This window comes from Balearica regulorum, chromosome 14 (assembly GCF_011004875.1).
Source record: "Balearica regulorum gibbericeps isolate bBalReg1 chromosome 14, bBalReg1.pri, whole genome shotgun sequence".
NCBI classification, from domain to species: domain Eukaryota; kingdom Metazoa; phylum Chordata; class Aves; order Gruiformes; family Gruidae; genus Balearica; species Balearica regulorum.
The window spans coordinates 3,172,977-3,189,291 of NC_046197.1; the positions used below are offsets into that span (position 1 = coordinate 3,172,977).

At 48.9% G+C, this 16,315-nt stretch overlaps 1 long non-coding RNA gene across 1 annotated transcript in view; it reads left to right on the forward strand.

Annotated features, from left to right (window-relative positions):
• The window catches only part of LOC142603865 (uncharacterized), a 117,925-nt gene that overhangs the window by 81,963 nt on the left and 19,647 nt on the right, over positions 1-16,315 (forward strand). The window contains exon 2 of the long non-coding RNA XR_012837760.1: positions 15,923-16,045. This is a non-coding gene — a long non-coding RNA (uncharacterized LOC142603865). The remainder of the gene's footprint in view (positions 1-15,922; positions 16,046-16,315) is intronic.

Genomic DNA, 16,315 nt, shown 5'->3' on the forward strand with positions numbered 1-16,315 from the left:
AGAGTAGCTTTGGTTGTGGGAAACACAGGGTCACTACCCCCCATTTTTGGAGCCGGCAGGAACGCAGATAACCAGGATTCGAACAGTTCTGAAAATCCAGTCCAGCTTATTACAGGGTCAGGTAATGGGCGAAAATCATAAAGCTAACAAAAGGTGGCAGGGAGGGACAAGGAGCAAGAGGATTTCAGCAAAGCACTCCTGGGTATCGGATCTCTCGTCTAGATGAATAATGCCTTATGTGCGGTGTCTGGGACCTGCTAAGGGCAAATGAGAGCTTGTGGGTTAGGTAAGATGTATACAGAGGGATTGTTTGTTAGGACATACGATTTTTAAAGTCTTTAAAATGCTGTATTGAAACAAACGGTTTAGGCAGAAGGGATGCGCTAAGAAATAAAAACACGCGGCAACCCTCAGAGAAGAGGAGGGAGAAAGCCCGTGCTTGGCAGCATCACTCAGGTGAGCATGGAAAGAGGAACTGCGTTGAACAAAACGTGCAAGGAGCAGCTCAGAAATGCTCTGTATGGGGGGTGAGGGTCAGTGAGGAGAAAGGTCGGGCAGGGGAACATGGCTGAAGACCAAGCCTTGAGGTACAACCTGAACGGCCACGTTCGGGACGTCAGGAGAAGGTGAGTCTGCCCGTGGCTACTCTAACTGAGTGATGTCTAGCAGGTCCCAAGTGGTGGTGAGGAAGTTCAGTGCAGCCATTCAGGCCGTGTTACTTAGGTATTCTCTGCTTCTGTAGAGATATTTTCAAGTTTTCAACCAAGACTGCAATCTTTGCCCTTGCTGGAATAAACTCTCCTTGTTCTTCACCCTAAGCAAGTTTAGGATTTGAAATGATACTTGGTTGAAGCTACCTAAGTAATACAAAAAAAAAGGTGTTACTCATGTTTCCCTGAAAGGACAGGACAAGGAGGAGGTTGGAGATCCCGGGCAGGAGCTGTGCTGGCTTTCCTGCAGAGCTGGAGCTGCTTGTTTGCGGGGTGGCATTCCGAGGGCTGGATCCTTTGGTCAGGGACCAAGTGTCGGAGAGGCCACGTTTTCACATATCCCAAACTGTTTGAGGATAGAGCTTAAATCACTGGCAACTTGTGGAAATTTGGCTGGAGGTGGCTTTTTGGGAAAGCTGCTGGTTGTTTTTTGTAGAGGAAACCATAGACACATCCCCTCTGTGCTGCTGAAACCTGTCTGGATATCCAGGTGTTTCACAGACCAAAGCCAGGAAAGCAATGACCCTCCTTTACCGCTGGAGAAATCTCCGGAGCGTGGAGCGTGAGGCCACAGACTTGTCGCTGCCATCTAGATGAAAATCCTTTGCCTCTTCCCGTTTCCTTGATCCCTCTTTGTATCGCTCTTCTTCTGCAAAAAGTAAACTACTACTGTGTGTTCATCCTCTTCACCCGGAGGTGGTATTAAATACGCCGTCCTTTCTGCAGTCCGGACGCAGCAGTGAGAGCTGCCATCCTTCCCATCGCCTCCTCCCCGAGCCGACCTGAGCCACCAGATTAAAAAGCGAAGGAAGCGGAGCGGCTCCCATGGGACACCTGCCCGTCGCGGTTGGTGCTGGAGATGGGAGGTGCGGGAGGGGGCACAGCCGACTGCCCGGGGAGCGCGGCCCGTGCCTCATTTCCTAATAATGGAATAGGTGATTCCTAGGGAGATCAAACTCGCTTTGAATGCCTGAAAAGGACCCCTCTATGCTTTTTAACATGGGAGGACTGGAACCTCAGCTATTTTCTCTCTTTTCTTGACAAAAGAAGAAAGGGAAAAAAAAAGATTTTGACAAGCCGGTGGCAGATGTCAAGTTTCCTACTGAGGAATAAATCAAGGCAACTGTTTCGTAGCGTGCCATATTTCCAGTTACTGTAACGTGTGCGGTCCGTACCAGTCCTAAAGATTCATCCCCAGCAGAGAGCCCCTAATTCCGGCTTTCAGTGCTGGGCTGGGGGCACGGTGCCGCTCGCCGCTGGGGAGCGGAGGAAGCCTTTGAGAGGGCCGGGTGGGACCCTCACAGGCTCCGTGAGCCGAGTCCTCTGGGTCGGTTCACAGGCACGAGGGCCGGGCTGGGTTTGCTCGGAAGTTCAAGCTCAATGAACTGAGACTTTGGAGAACAATTCCTCCGGCTGCCGCCGCCGTCCCGGGAAGCCCTCTGAAGCTCTCCTTCCTAAGAAACCCCCCGCCCTCTCCCCTGCCTCCCTCCCTTCATACGTTCACAAGTTTTCCCAACAAAAGAGCAATTACAACCTGATGGAGAGGACTCACAAAGAGAGTGGGGATGACCCCTAGGAGAGGTTTAGACGATTCAACACATGGCCGGTCACCGACAAAGCCAGCCCCGCTCACATTTGATCTCAGAAGAGCCTCCCGGACTGGCACGCTTGACCAAAAACTGGCTGGGTGACTCATTCGTCTGGCGGCTCTGTGATTCATGAGCCTCCAGGAGGAAGGGAGGAGGGAGGTGAATGCTTTTCAGATCTGAAGTTAAATGCGAGAGAAACACATTCCCCAAAAAGCAGACGCTCGACTGTGTCCAATTGGTGCCTGAATACCCGCACAAAGCCAGGGCAGGAGTCCTGGTGTGACGCACGGCGAGGCTCCCGAGGCGAGCCACCTTTCCCAAGTCCGTGGGCTGGAAGATCTGGAGCGCACAGACAGGCATAGCGCCTTACGTCTTACCCCAGCCTGCCCCGTCCGGCCTGGCTCTGGGATTTCCCCCGGCGCATCCCACTCGGGTGTGCTTTGGAGCTGATAGCGAGGGCTTTGACCTGATATTCGGGTCAAAAACCTCAAATGACTTTGACCAGCTAAAACATAAGCGTCTGATCTGCACTAATGATTTTAGCTCCCTCTCTTATCTGTGAAGCAAGCGTGTCCACACTTGGGCAGGCGTCCCGTCCTCGGCGGTGTTCTCGGTAGGTAGGATGAACCCTCCGCTGGAGACCCCGCTCTCTCCATGTCCCGAGGAAGACCCTCACCGGCTGGCTTAGCTAATTGCCTCACTCTTGGTGACAAGGGCCAGGCGAGGGGAACCCAGCCCAAAGGAGGACCTTTCCCTCAGTGCGGTCGCACGGAGCTCGGGGCTTACTGAAACGCTCGTGCTTCCCACCGCCATACCTCTCCGAGCCGGCCGTTGCGAGGGATTACGTTACTGCTTCAGACATATGGGTCAAAATGCTAAATTATTTAGCAGCCGTTGCCAGATGGATTTTAAAACAATTAGCAAGTGCTAAAAATAGGCAGCGCGCTCTCTCTCGTGGATTTTGCCAAAAAAACGTCTGTTTGCCGTTCGCTTGCCAGCAGTTTGTGCCTCGTGCTCCCTGCGGCCGTCGGAGCGTGTTTCTCCCTCAGCGAGCGTCGGCTGCGTGCGTCAGGGCACAGCTGTCCGGGGCAGGGGGCTGAAACGCCTTGGGGTTGGGGGTTTTTGCATCACCGGTGGTGTTACTGCGATTCGGGGCGATGGGCGTGCCGTATCACCCACCTTCGGTGCCCGGATTTCACCGTCCCGCGTTCGTGCTGGGGTTGCATCCGGAGGCTGTGCTGAGCTCCCCAAGCTCCAGGGTTACCCGTCTCAGCCAGCCTCGGCACGGGATGAGGAAAGTGTCCGGAGGACGCTGCAACTCCCACCTGTGTCCACTCTGACACAAAAATCATCTGCAAGCTTGAAGGCCGTGAATTAAGTCGAAATAAATCCAAGCCGCCGTGGGGTTTGTTGGTGAGGCCCTTCCCTCTAAGGGCTTTTGCTGTTTGCTTCAACCAGCAAACCAGGTCACCTGCAGTAAGGCATTTTGGGACGTGTAGCTCAATGCTTCCCGAAGCTCCCGGCTCCGTGTTCTCAAGGCAAGAGCATCCTCTGGCCGCCTTTCAGGGCTCCGCCGTCAGAGCCTGGCTGAGAGGCGAGACTTTGCCCACCAAACATTTGTTTATCTCGGTGGCACAGGATGTGCTTTGTCCAGAGTCAAAGGGAGCGTTTGTGTCTTTTTTTTTTCTTTTTTTTTTTTTTGAGGTTGCCATCACCCATAAAAACAGGTACTTTGCATTTAGCCGCAGGTTTACGAGCCTCCGCTGCCAACCCAGCTCTCATGCTTCGCTTGGTGGGACTCGCAGCCCTCGGCCAACTCGGGGGAATAGCACGGATGATGGAGCACATTTAACCGAGTTTCTGTTTCTAAAAAATGTTACACTAGGCAAAGGATTTGGACCTGAATGAAAGTGGTGGATCTAATTTTAGACAGTACCTATGAATGAAACTTGAAACGAGCTGTTCAGGAAATACCTTCCTCTGCACCAGTGCCAGGGAGAGTATGCGATTTAATGCTAAATTAGCCAGTGCCTATGAACAGGTTACTGCGAGAATATTTTTCCTACTTTCAACTAAATTATTTTTAAAAATAAGTCTTAATTTCTACGTATATGTCCATGTCCTTCTACAAAAGCTGCAGATCTTTCAGCTCCAGGGATTGAGAGCCTCCCCTGGTTGGGTGCCATACGTTACCTTCCGCTGGCGTTTGTCGCTGCAGCCCCAGGCTGCGGAGCTCGCTGCTTCGGTCTGATGTCTGGGGACGGCCAAAAGCGGATGGCACGGAGGAGAGGATTTTGAGCAATCTGAAAGCCCGTCCCAGGGCTCTTGCCCAGCTGAGCAGCCACGTTGGCTTTCAGGAGGCCAGATCTCTTTCAGGTATGCTTTGTTATGTATCGTCCCAACGTTCCTCTTTCAGTAACGAAGACAGAAAATTGCCCCATAGGTACCAGGCAGGCGTGCTGTCCCTGTCCCTCATGCCTTTTATCACACAGCTTTTCACGTCCCTAATTTGGGACCCTGGACACCTAAGGGTTTAGCTGAGAGAGAAATCAGCAGAATAGCTCTGTACCTTCCTGCGCAGTCTTTGCAGAGAAGCGCCGAGTAATAGAGGCAGTAAAAATAGGAAGAAGTAATTGCTAACGATGGGGTATCGGGAGGTCTAAACCGCAGCACTTTGTCAAAGAATAATTTGCAGATATTGTAAGCCAACTGCTCCTTTCTAACCCTTAACAGAATTCTCAGCCATCAGCAATGGAAGCTTTAGTTAATAAAACACAGAAACATTTTGTAATGCTTTTTTTGTTCTTTATCTGAATAATCCGTGTCTTGCTGTTCTGGTTCTGGGGCTGTTGATCTCTCTTGGTTCAATGATGCAAAGTTTGGTTGGCAGATGGTTCACACCAGATAAACATTGTTCACAAAAGGTTAAATTCATACTTAAATCTCAGCTGAGATGTTCATATGATAGAGCAGATAAAAGACACTTTAATGAAAAGATAACAGGGTGCCTCTGAACTTCTTCATTATCCTGTGTGGAAACTACCTGAGTAATCTGTTTGAACTAATCTCTTGATTTCCCGGGGCTCCAGGTCAGGCAGCCCAGACTGGGGAGGGAAGGTAGCGTGAGGTGGGTGGGAATGTAGAGCTTGGGAATGTAGAGCTTTGGGTTGGCTTTCAAAAGGTGTCTTTTGCCTTCTATCTCACGACAGCGTGAAAGTCGCAGGTGGGAGACATCAAAACTCTTGTTAGTTGACTGTTAATTGACACCGGGTCTCTCTCCCAGTGACCAGAGACTTGAATTTAGGCTGTTTTCATGCTGTCTGGCTGAAGCAAGCTAGCAGCGATGCGCAGGGAGCTCAGTGTTTCCTGCAAAACTCCTGGGATGACGCTCCAGGCCCACCCCAACCTGCGAGACAGGTACCGCCGCCTCACACCTCGCCTCCCGGGGACGCTCTCACCCAGGCTTTGCTGCCTGGAAGTATTCCTGCAGACCAAGGGTAGCCTGGGGATGATTGTGAATGTCTACAAAGCACTTTTCTCTGCCTCCTTCTGCTCTTTCTGAGCCGTGGCTGCAGTCACCTCGCAGGTCAGGCAGGGCTGGCCGCCGGCGGGGGCTGACCGTCCGGCTGGGAGAGGCTCCGGAGGGGAATCGCGGCCGTCCTCTGCTCTGCCGTTGCGATGGGCACGGCTGTGCCGGGGCTTTGGGTGGGTGTTCGGCCAGAGAAGTGTTTTTGGCTGCGGTGACAGCTTTGGATGCTTCTGTCTCGGGAGGCGGGACAGAGCCAAAACCGAGGGCTGGTGGGGAAGGGAAAAACGACACGGGTCGGGGCTCTGAGCTGAGTCGGTATGAATTCCGTGAAGCCGTGTTGATTTATACCGCGAGAGGATCTAATGCACTCGGGGATCATCAAATGAAAAGTGCAATATAAAAAATGTGTGTGATGATGGTGATTACATTTCCAAAGGGCTCTGTTCGTCTGCTTGTGCCCTTTTTGTTTTCCAGCATCCTTTTGGCTTTGTGTCTCATCCCTCAGTCGTGGTCTATTTTATATCTCAGTAAATCTTCATAGCAAAGCTGTAATACCACCTGATTACAGTACAGATAGGAAGGAGCGAGGTCAGATACATTGCTTGTATTTCTAGGTAGTAAATGCCTGCCTATCCTACATTTGTGCTCGATTTATTGCTCTGAGCCTTTTCTGAACTTACGATCGGAAAGCTGCATTGCCAGAACAATTCAGGCCCACTTAAAAAGATGACGAGATTCTTAGAAGTATCCAGAAAGACTTTTCCCTCGATTTGCAAGGAATATATGGTGACCCAAAGAACCGACTGAGTGGGAAGGAGTAAACCTGCCCGGCTAAGTAAGAAAACTTCAACCTTGAATCTGTGTCAACTGCCTGAAAGGAACTCGGCCACTTTCTGAGGTTATGAAATACGTAGATATTTGCACAAAACCCTGGTCCCGTTGAAGGCACAGGAGGTTATTCATTAATGTCAGTGGAGTGAAGGTTTCACTTGGGTTCTTTCCCCTTCTCCTGTCCAGGCCAGACCCATATTGCAGAAGCCGTTTCTGGTCTGAACGCCAAATCCTGCGAGTGGTTCAGCAGCTCTCGGGAAGAGTTGACCTTGCTTCACTCCCGAATGAAAAACAAGGCAGCCGAAAGCGTTCAGCCCTTTATAGCTCGTAGCAAATTTATCAGACTGGACCCAGTTGCTTCACCGAAGGCATTTCAAATGCTGAGATTTAAACTGGGATTTCCAAAAGACATTTGGAGAGGCATGTGTCGGTAACGCCTGGACTCGGTGGGGATGACCTGCATCCCTTGAGTTCCTTTTAGAACCTTATCTCGGCACTTTTCTGCTGTTAAGTAAAAGCAAACTGTGTGTCTTGGGATTTGCTTCTAACTACTGGCTATCTATAAAATCCACAACTGCCGTGAGCCATTACTTCTCCGTCCCTTCCTTAATAAAATTCCGGGAAGTAACACCTTTTAACAACAAGCAAACCTGCCTTCATAAGACAAAAGTCTTGTGCTAAAAGTCCAACTTTCCACTGGCAGCACTTCTGGTTAATACTGGAAATTCTAAATATCTGATTAAACATTTCTGGAATTTCTGGGAATACATTGAGATGCTGCATGGGCTAGTTCTTCATAAAGTTTTCAACAAAATAGCTTCTGTTGGGGCTTAAAGGAGCCCCTCCAAATAATCCATCTCCCTAATTTCTTAATGTGGTTCCTTACATTTCCTAAGCTGGCTCCTTAAATGACTTATGTTCTCCTTTGCAAAACGCATAGACACAAATAAACCGCATATACGAGGAAGGAATGTTCCTCCGTCCCACAAAACAAATTAAATACATTGATCCAAAATCACCCCTGGGGTAACTCCTGTGAATTCAGACGAAACGCATGAATTGAGTTTATTAAAGCAGCATTTCTGATACGGGTTGGAAATAGCAGTCGAATGAGGTTTTGCAATAGTAAAATGATTGTTTATTAGTGATGAGTGAATCACAAAACGTCTGGCGTGTATGTTGATCTTAGAAAAAGAACTGAAAAAGTTTGAAACCCGATCAGGTCTCTCTGAACCCGTATGTCAGCAAAACTGCCTGGAAGTAAGTCTGAGTCAGGGTTCTCCTTCAGACATACTTCTGCAACGGCCAGATTTAGAAGGTTGGATATGGTCATATCTCAGCAAGTGCTAAGAAATTAAGGACGGCAAATTGAACGGGTAAATAAACAAGAACAAACTCGTTCCTAAATTTTGCGTGATTGTGATCTTTTGGAGATAGTCACATAAATCCCTCAATCGCACCAAAGCTGCAGAAGGGAATATAAACGCAGGGGAAACAAAATTAGTTCCCAAGTCAGCCTTAATAAGTAAACAATGCAAGTAGTTTCCAAACTTTTGTTTTGTTTTCTTCTTAAACGCTCTGTCAAACCACAGCTTTTCAAATGTGTCTGTATAGAAATCAGCTTCGGGGTTGGAGTAGCATGATTTTATTTAGCTTTTGTAGAAAGTTCTGGGCATAGATACTGTCGTCACGTGCTGGGCCACGATATTGCTCCTGAGGAGCGTGAAGCCAGAGACCCTCCTGATCTGATCCTTGCCCAGACAGTGCTCTCACAGCTCTGACCTCTTCATTTCAGCTTCTCGGGTGACCTCACCCTCGAAGGACTGGACCTCAGAGAGGAGATGCCTACACGTGGTCTCCTGCCTGGCCCTGGTCTACAGGCAGGACAGGCAGCCCAGGAGAGGGCAGGGTACTCCATGGTTGGATCCTGGCTGGAGAGGGCTGGTCATTGAGAGGCCGCTACATCCCTTCGGCAGGGAGTTGAGGGAAGAGAGTCCCTTTTCCCTTCAAGCACCCAAGTGACCGCTCTTTGCAGATGCCATTGAATCCATAGGGCCCATTGCTGGAACGGCAAGGAGCTCGTGGGTCCTCACCTGCCCTCTTCACACGGGGATACGGGGTGCTTTGAGCTTCCAGTGCTGTCCCCTCACCATCCCCCTGAGGGCAGAGGGTTTGAGGGTGGCGTACACCTGTAATCTAAATGAAAACGTCACGTCATCAGTTCCAGCAACTGAGAGCTACGTCTGGCGTAGCTAAATCCCGTTACAAAAATCAATCTTTGGGATACCCCGCGGTGACCTCCAGTAATAATGCTACCTACAGCTAGGCCTCAGCTTAATTCCTGTAGGGATCAGTTTTACGGCAGCATAGAAGAGAGTGCTTGATTTACAGAAGTTGGTTTTCATCTCTGTTGTCCGTGATTCTGCAGCCCGAGAGCGGCTCTGGCCCAGCGTCCCCATGTACAGCAGGATCCATCCTTGTGCCGCTTTCGGCAAGTTACTCAGACTATCTTTATTTCAACTTTTCTAAGGCTGTGAAATCTTGAAATGCTCACTCGTCTTTATTCGGTATTTTCTCCAGTCTCCATCAACCCAGACACGCTCGGTCGTCTGAGATCAGGACTCACCAGATCCTTCTAGAGTCTTGTCAAAAACCCGGCGTAAGAAACTGCACAGATAATTATTATTTTCATATGTTTAGGTAAAACAGAGCCCCACTCTTCCAGTCGGGAGCGACTTTCTCCTCGCTGGAGAGGCGTTGGCAGGTTCTGTTTGTGCTCTGGCCGTGAGAGGATCTCACCTGGCCATAGAGACATCTGTGTCCCTGGAGCTACGCAAGGACGGCGAGTAGTCTTTGGGAATTAGTGTTCAACGAAATCCTGATCTTTTGAATCAAAGCAGTTTTGAGCCTCGGGAAGAAAAGCGTCTATCTAAAGAAACAGGTCTCCTAAAAGAGTGATGTCCAGCAGTGGGAACGGGAGGGCAGAGTCTTGCGGTGAATCGCAGCCCGGAGAGCGGTACCAGCACCCCAGTGGGATGTGCGGTGGATGAAATCGAGAGAAGTTCAAGTTAACAGGGGAATATATAGCTAAGCAAGGTTTTCTTTATTCATGGGCACCTTTCTCCAGCACCAGGGATTATGTTTAAGTATTTGCATTGTAGGAAATAAATCCGTTCTTTACTTCTGTCTTCACTTAGCCTGAAAGGAAGTCAAGTTCAAAGTTATTCCAGTGCCCGTCTGCGGAGCAGGAGCGGCAGATCCCTCCTGGTGTGCCCTCACCCGAACACCAAATGTAAGGTAGTCGGGAGGCAAAAAGGGGCTTCTCTAACGAGCTGTGTGAGTCAGTTTGCGGGCTGGAGTCTTGGTCTCCCCGTGACAAGCATTAGTCAGAGCGTTCCTGGCATGTGGCAGGACGGCGGAGCGAGCGCCTGGACCTCGAGGGTCTCCTGCGAGTTCGATGGCTCCCGCCGTCCCTCCGAGAGGCGGCTGCAGTGCAGCGGCGTGCAAAACGATCCCTCTGCAGAGGTCACGGAGCAGCTCTCGTCTGCCGAGCAGGAGCTGGGCTCTGGTGGGCTGAAAAGCGCTCCGCAAACATCCGTTATTATTCTTGATTAGAGAAACTATTTATAGATCCTTTCAGGATCGACAAGGGTTTCGTTACCGGGCGGACGACAGAAAAGTACAAATTTATCAAAATTAAATGGAAGTCAAGAGAACATACTGTCTAAGGCAACAAGGCGGTTCAGACAGCTCTGCAGCAGCCTAAACACATGACAGACTCGAGCAGCTCCCACCGCTGCCAACACAACTGCTCGCGGGGTCTGCCAAGAAGCCAGATGCTGCTGCTGGAAAAAATATCTTCCAGAGTTTGGCATCAAGATCCTGTGATTACCATCCAAATGGGAGGAGATGGAGTGGTAGAATGTGAGTTTAGTATTTAGCACCCCAGAACTGTGCAGCAGCCTTTGAAGGCAGAGGAAAAAAGTTCAAGCAAAATATTTTTGCTAAAAATATGTTCGGAGAAATGAACTTTTTTTTAAAATAGCAGAAAACCAAACTATTATTAAAACAACACAAAATATTTTATGTCCGTATCAATTAAATGAGTAAAACCAAAGAGGATTGTGGATTCTTTACTTGAGTAAATTTTGTTAAGGAATAGTTTTATAAAGGTCAGAGCATGAGCTCTTTGTCTCGCGTGTTGTTGCTAATGGAAAGTTCCACTGCAGATAGCATCACAGCGACTCCCCTACCCAAGACAAATAGAGATGGGTCGGAGCATTCCCGCGTAACTTTGGGAAGGGTTGAATTTAGATCCAAAGCCTGCAGCTAGCCATCCTCTCGCTGACAAACAGAGGCCAAATCCCGGAATCCAAACTGCCCCAGGGTTTGGGGGGGCAGGTTGAGCCCCGAACCACCTGAGCCCGGTTCCAAATCTTGCAGCTTAAACCCACGTTTGAAGGCAAAGCGATGGAGGGGTGGGCTTAAAGAGCTTTGAGGCTGCTCCGGAACCTCCTCCTCCTCTTTTCTAACAGCCGTGGCCGATGCTTTCCCAACCTGTGGCTGTCCAAGGCTTTGGAGACCGTTCTGCTAGGCGAGGTGTCCCACCAGCTCGCCTGCCCTGCTGGGGCTCCGCGGTGCTTCCAAGCGCTCGGCGCCTTGAAAAAAGCAGCGAGGCAACGTCTGCGTCCCTGGCTGGCTGCACTCGCCCCTTGTCTCCAGGCTTACATTTCTATACGTGTGCTGGTTCTGCTCCGTGACTGGGAATCCTATTATTATAGTAATAGTAGGAATAATAATAATAACAACCCAAGTGGGAGCTCAGAAACTTACATCTGGAAAGTTCAGGCACGAAGGCTGTTTTGTTTTACTTGTATTTTTGGTTGCTTATTTTTATGACAGATCTGTATTTCAACAAACGTTATCTCCTTGCCTGTTATAACATATCAGAAAAGAGTAAACAAAGCCATTAATCATCATCTCCCATACTTTGCTTCCCGGGCATGTCGGATCGTTCTGGAGGGGAGGTGGGTAGAGAAGCAGAGAGCATCTGTTCCCTCGCTGGGGAACTTCCCCAGGGATGCCGCCGATCGGTGCCTTTTCCTTTGGGGAGGTTTGTAAAGGGGGGGAGGACCCCGTGGCAATCCCCCGTGCATCCCGGAGGGCTCCGGCTGCATCTCCTGGGCACGGCCCAAGTCCCAGCCGGGCTAGCTGGTAATGGTTGTCTCCTTGAAGGCCACAAAGATCCCGGGTAACCGCTTACCCAGTGTGATTTTCCAGTAGCTTTTGACACAGCTGGCCATGTGAGCGGATAAATTCAGCTGTTAATTCTACAGCACCCGGATGAGGTCATCCAAAAACGCCCCACTTATCCTTTAAGGTCTTCCCGCGACAAGCATTAGTCAGAGCGTTCCTGGCATGTGGCAGGACAGTGGAGCGCATGCCTGGACCATCGTGCGGCCGGTGCTTCAGGCCTCACCAGGTGCTGTTTGGACATTGTGGTTTCATAAGGCTGTTGGCCTTGGGAAGGGTGTTTTCAGGTGACATGACAGCAGGACGCTGGCACACAGCTCGGGGGTCCCCGAGTCCATCCTGGAGAGCGGGACAGATCTGCTTCCCCAGGCCTCGGCCGGGCCGGGAGCTTTGATGGGAGTGAGCTGGGAGAGTTTGAGCGGTTGTAAGATGGTGGAGATCGCGGCTTTTAAAACACTCGAGAACGTGGGTGGCACCGTACCGCACAGACGCCCCTCCGCTTGCGGGCACGCTGCAGTTCGGGCGTGGGTTGGCCCGGGCAGTGCTGACAGTGCCAGCTGGACAGGGGACCCGAACATGCCTCTTTACTTCACGCAGGAAAGAAATTTTATCTGGTCCAATTAATAGATAGGATTTTTTTTCCCCTGTAATTTATTACCCATCTCTGCTTTATCAGTTTTCTAGATTTCCCCCGTCATCCGACTGCGTGTGTTCGGAGGCACGTGTGCCCTCCCAAGCTCAAGCTCAGGTTTCAAGCTTTAACTCCTGCCTTCCGTAAATGTTATTTCAGTATCATCAGTAGCAGCTCTGTTTCTGCTATTTCAGAATCCATAATGAATTAAAATAATTTGTTCTTCAGATCATCTTCTAGTCGTTAGCTAATGGCGGTGTTACTCAATTGATCAGCTCAACAAAGGCTCCTGGAGCTCCCTGCGTCATGAAGCCTCTCCTCAATCACTGATTTTGATCTGGGGTTCAACTAAAATGCTACGTAACGCTATTCTGACATCCAGTTTGTATACCAGCCACTGGAAATGTAATCTGCTTGTGTTTCACAAGGAAGGCTCAAACTGTTAGGATATTTTAAAGAAATGGCCAAGTTTTCCAATACCTTGAATAGGTTTTTTGGGGGAAAGAAAAGATGGGGGAGTGAGCCTTTGCAACGATTAACTGGCCACCTGCCTCTCCAAGGAGCCCCTGCATGGCGACTTCTGGAGGATGCTGTGCTCTCGATGCCTTTTCCAGCCGTGCAGGACATCTGGATACCGTATGTCAGGCTTTCTGTTGGGGCCTGCAGGTGTTGAAGAATCTTAGCTGTAAATGTACTTGTCTGCGGCCTCTTGCATTAAGAGGCAAGATGTCTCTTGAAATAACTTCTGCAATTAAGATGCTGTAAGATTTGGGTATTTAAGCGTTAGCATATTCTGGCCACTTTGAAGAGGTGCCGTAGCCAACTCTTTCCCGGTCGGTGTTTTAATGTCAGTCCATAGATGCTGAGTGTCTTGGAGACCTAGGTTCTGGGCGGTCTTTGCACGCTCACATCTTCACGTGTTACCTTCTAGCAGAGACTATGAACCTGTGGACGTGGTTGAGTTACTGTGAGATTGACTTAGGTGTTAACCGTCAGCATCTCAGCTAGTCCTCGCTCTTTGCCCATGCTTGCTTTTCCCCTGGAGTAAAAGTACACGGGCTTTTGTTCTTGGAGTAACAAACAGCTGTGAGGTGCTGTAAATTGAACTTACACAACAGTGTAAGTTGTGTTTATCTCACTGTAACTTCCCTATGTACCTACACCCCTTGCAGGATTTCATACCTGGATGGATCCACCAGACTATGCAGGGGACATGAAGGGAAGAGCTATGTATGATTCATGATACAGGACTTTTATCCTCAGAGTTGGCTGATTTAACCTCTTCCCATCGGTTTACTTGGAGCAGCTAGCCTATTGCACAATAAGCCAAGCCAGCACTAGTTTCAAACCACACGAGATCTAGGATGCTTTGTATCAGGAGCCACAGGTTTCCGTCATGTACCTCAACTTCAGACAACACGCAGCAAGCCAACGTTTGTCCTTCTGAACAGAAAGGTAATGTAACACATAGCTGAAAAACTGTGCAAAAAACCAAACCAGGCAACAGTTAGAGCTAAACCCGGACACTCCCTTTGCCAGCTGAGCAAGGTGCCTTTTCTGGGGATGTCTTTTCTGAGGCGTTGGGTGGCCGCCTGTCTCGTCTGCTGGGGCAAGGACGGGGCCTCTGTTGAGGGGGGGCCAGGCCCCTCGAGAGTCTGTCTGCCTGCAGCTTGCTCGCTGTCCTCCAAGGATGGCTCAGGGTCGATGCCCTCCCGAAGTCTGTGCCAGCCTTGGACAACTTCTGTGGTCACATTTCTGTTGAGTTCAGTCGGTTAATTCATACTAGAATAACCCATGGCCGCTCACCGCAGCCCTGTTTTGTCATGCGTTATGTTACAGACAAGAACTGATTTCAGGAGCTGTTGGTTACCTCCTTGTGTTAGTATGCTGGCCTTCGGTTGCCCAAATACCTGAAGCTCACCTTCCTGGCGTGATCTACTTCTCACATTTCTGTCCGAGGAAAAGACCTTTAATCTGTGCCTGGAACTGACTGACTTTGGTTTCTGAGTATCATACAGAGACATAATTTGCTTGGACTGTGAAACATAAGCCTTTAAAGTACACATACCAAGCACTTAAGGCAGTTAAAGTGTCCTCTCCTCCTGGGAAGCAGGACTCGACTCATTAGGTGGAGTCCCCTGGACTGAAAAGCCGCTGGTCATTCCCTCAGGTCATCAGCTTCACTCGGGCAGCTCCAATTACCTCAGCAGAATAGCATCACCCATAACAACCTAAGGAAATCAGGAAGTCACCGAACAAGGGAAGTAATTACAGCTTCTTTCAGTCTGAAAAAGCAACCTGTTCTTTTACGACCCATCGAAACCATGTGTTTGCCTTTAGTGGTTAAAATAAAGGGTGTGCAATTTGGGAATAATCCAGCTATGAAGTTTCTTTAGTAATTGGCAAGTCCTGAAAGGTTTTCACTTCTGCAATTTCAAGGTGGTGAGCGTGAGATTAATTTAATTTTCTTTTAGATTAGCCTTTAAGGGACACTACAAAACCAAAGAATGACATTTTCAAATGGTGAACCCACGTCTCACCCATTTAACATAAAGATTATTTTGTTAACTACCTCTGAATTTCATTTATGATGTGATTTAGTCATGCTGTAAACCAGAATGTCGGTCGCTGTAGCTGTATCAAACATTCAGAATTCAAAAAATACTTACCCCAAAGGTCTAGCATGTTACTCAACCCTAATAGTAGTATTATCAGTTTACGCAACTCGCTCTTGTTTTTCAGTCTTCATTTCAACACACCCATTCACTTGATTCAGATTCAACTGATTCTAGGCGGAAAAAAAGCCTTATTTGTTTGCAATATGTCTACATGAGTTTTTATCAAGCACTTTTCAAATGTTCGGGGTACAGGCGCGTGCCATTGGTTTAATGGAGGGAGCTTCTGTACGTCTGAGCATGAACCGTCTATTCTTTTTTGAAATAAAAAGTCTGATCGCACACGGTGCTTAGCGCTGTGCTTAGACCGAGCAGATGACTAATCTGGCTGAAAGCAGTGGGATGACTCAAAATGCTTAAAATGATGTGCATCCCTGCCCCGGGGCCAAGATACGGGACGTTTAATGCTGGGGTTTTCGTCTCAACTGCAGTTCATTCAGTCTTTTCTCTGGAAAGGTCTTTAAAAAGAAGAATAACAAATAGAATATTGCTCCTGACCTTTGGTAGGGAGGGTGTCTAAAGATTACATCTCGATTTTAATTTAAACATTCAGTAATTGGATCATCGTGTTGCATTGTTCTGCATTTATTCAATATTTGTGTGTCAAATGTTCAATGTCCTTTATACCATCTAATTTAGTTGACAAAGGTGACCTGATTTTTTTCTGTTAACGAACTATCTACAAATCTCTGCCAGTTTCTCAGGTGTGTTTGTTGCTGGTGAAGCGAACGGCCGTATCTCCGGCCGGCTGTGACCAAGCACTGAGCCACAGAGACGTGACCCCGAGATGCGGCAGTTGGTGCTTCTGAGAACGAACTAAAACCTAAGTAAGTGCCTCTGTGCTTAGCCCTCTGTGCAGGCTAGATCTGTACCTTCCCAACAAATCATCCTTCGGTTTCCGATATGCCAAGACCTTCCTACTGCTGCAAAATTTGCAGTATGCTATGTATTTTTCAATTGCCGCTAAAATGTTTTGAGTTTCGCCCTCTAAACTGGGCACAAAGGTCTCCCTGAACCGAGATCAAGGGCAGCATCTCCTCGGAGCGGCAATACTGGCTGCTAATGAAAATTTAGAGAGAAAAGGAAAATAATAGCAC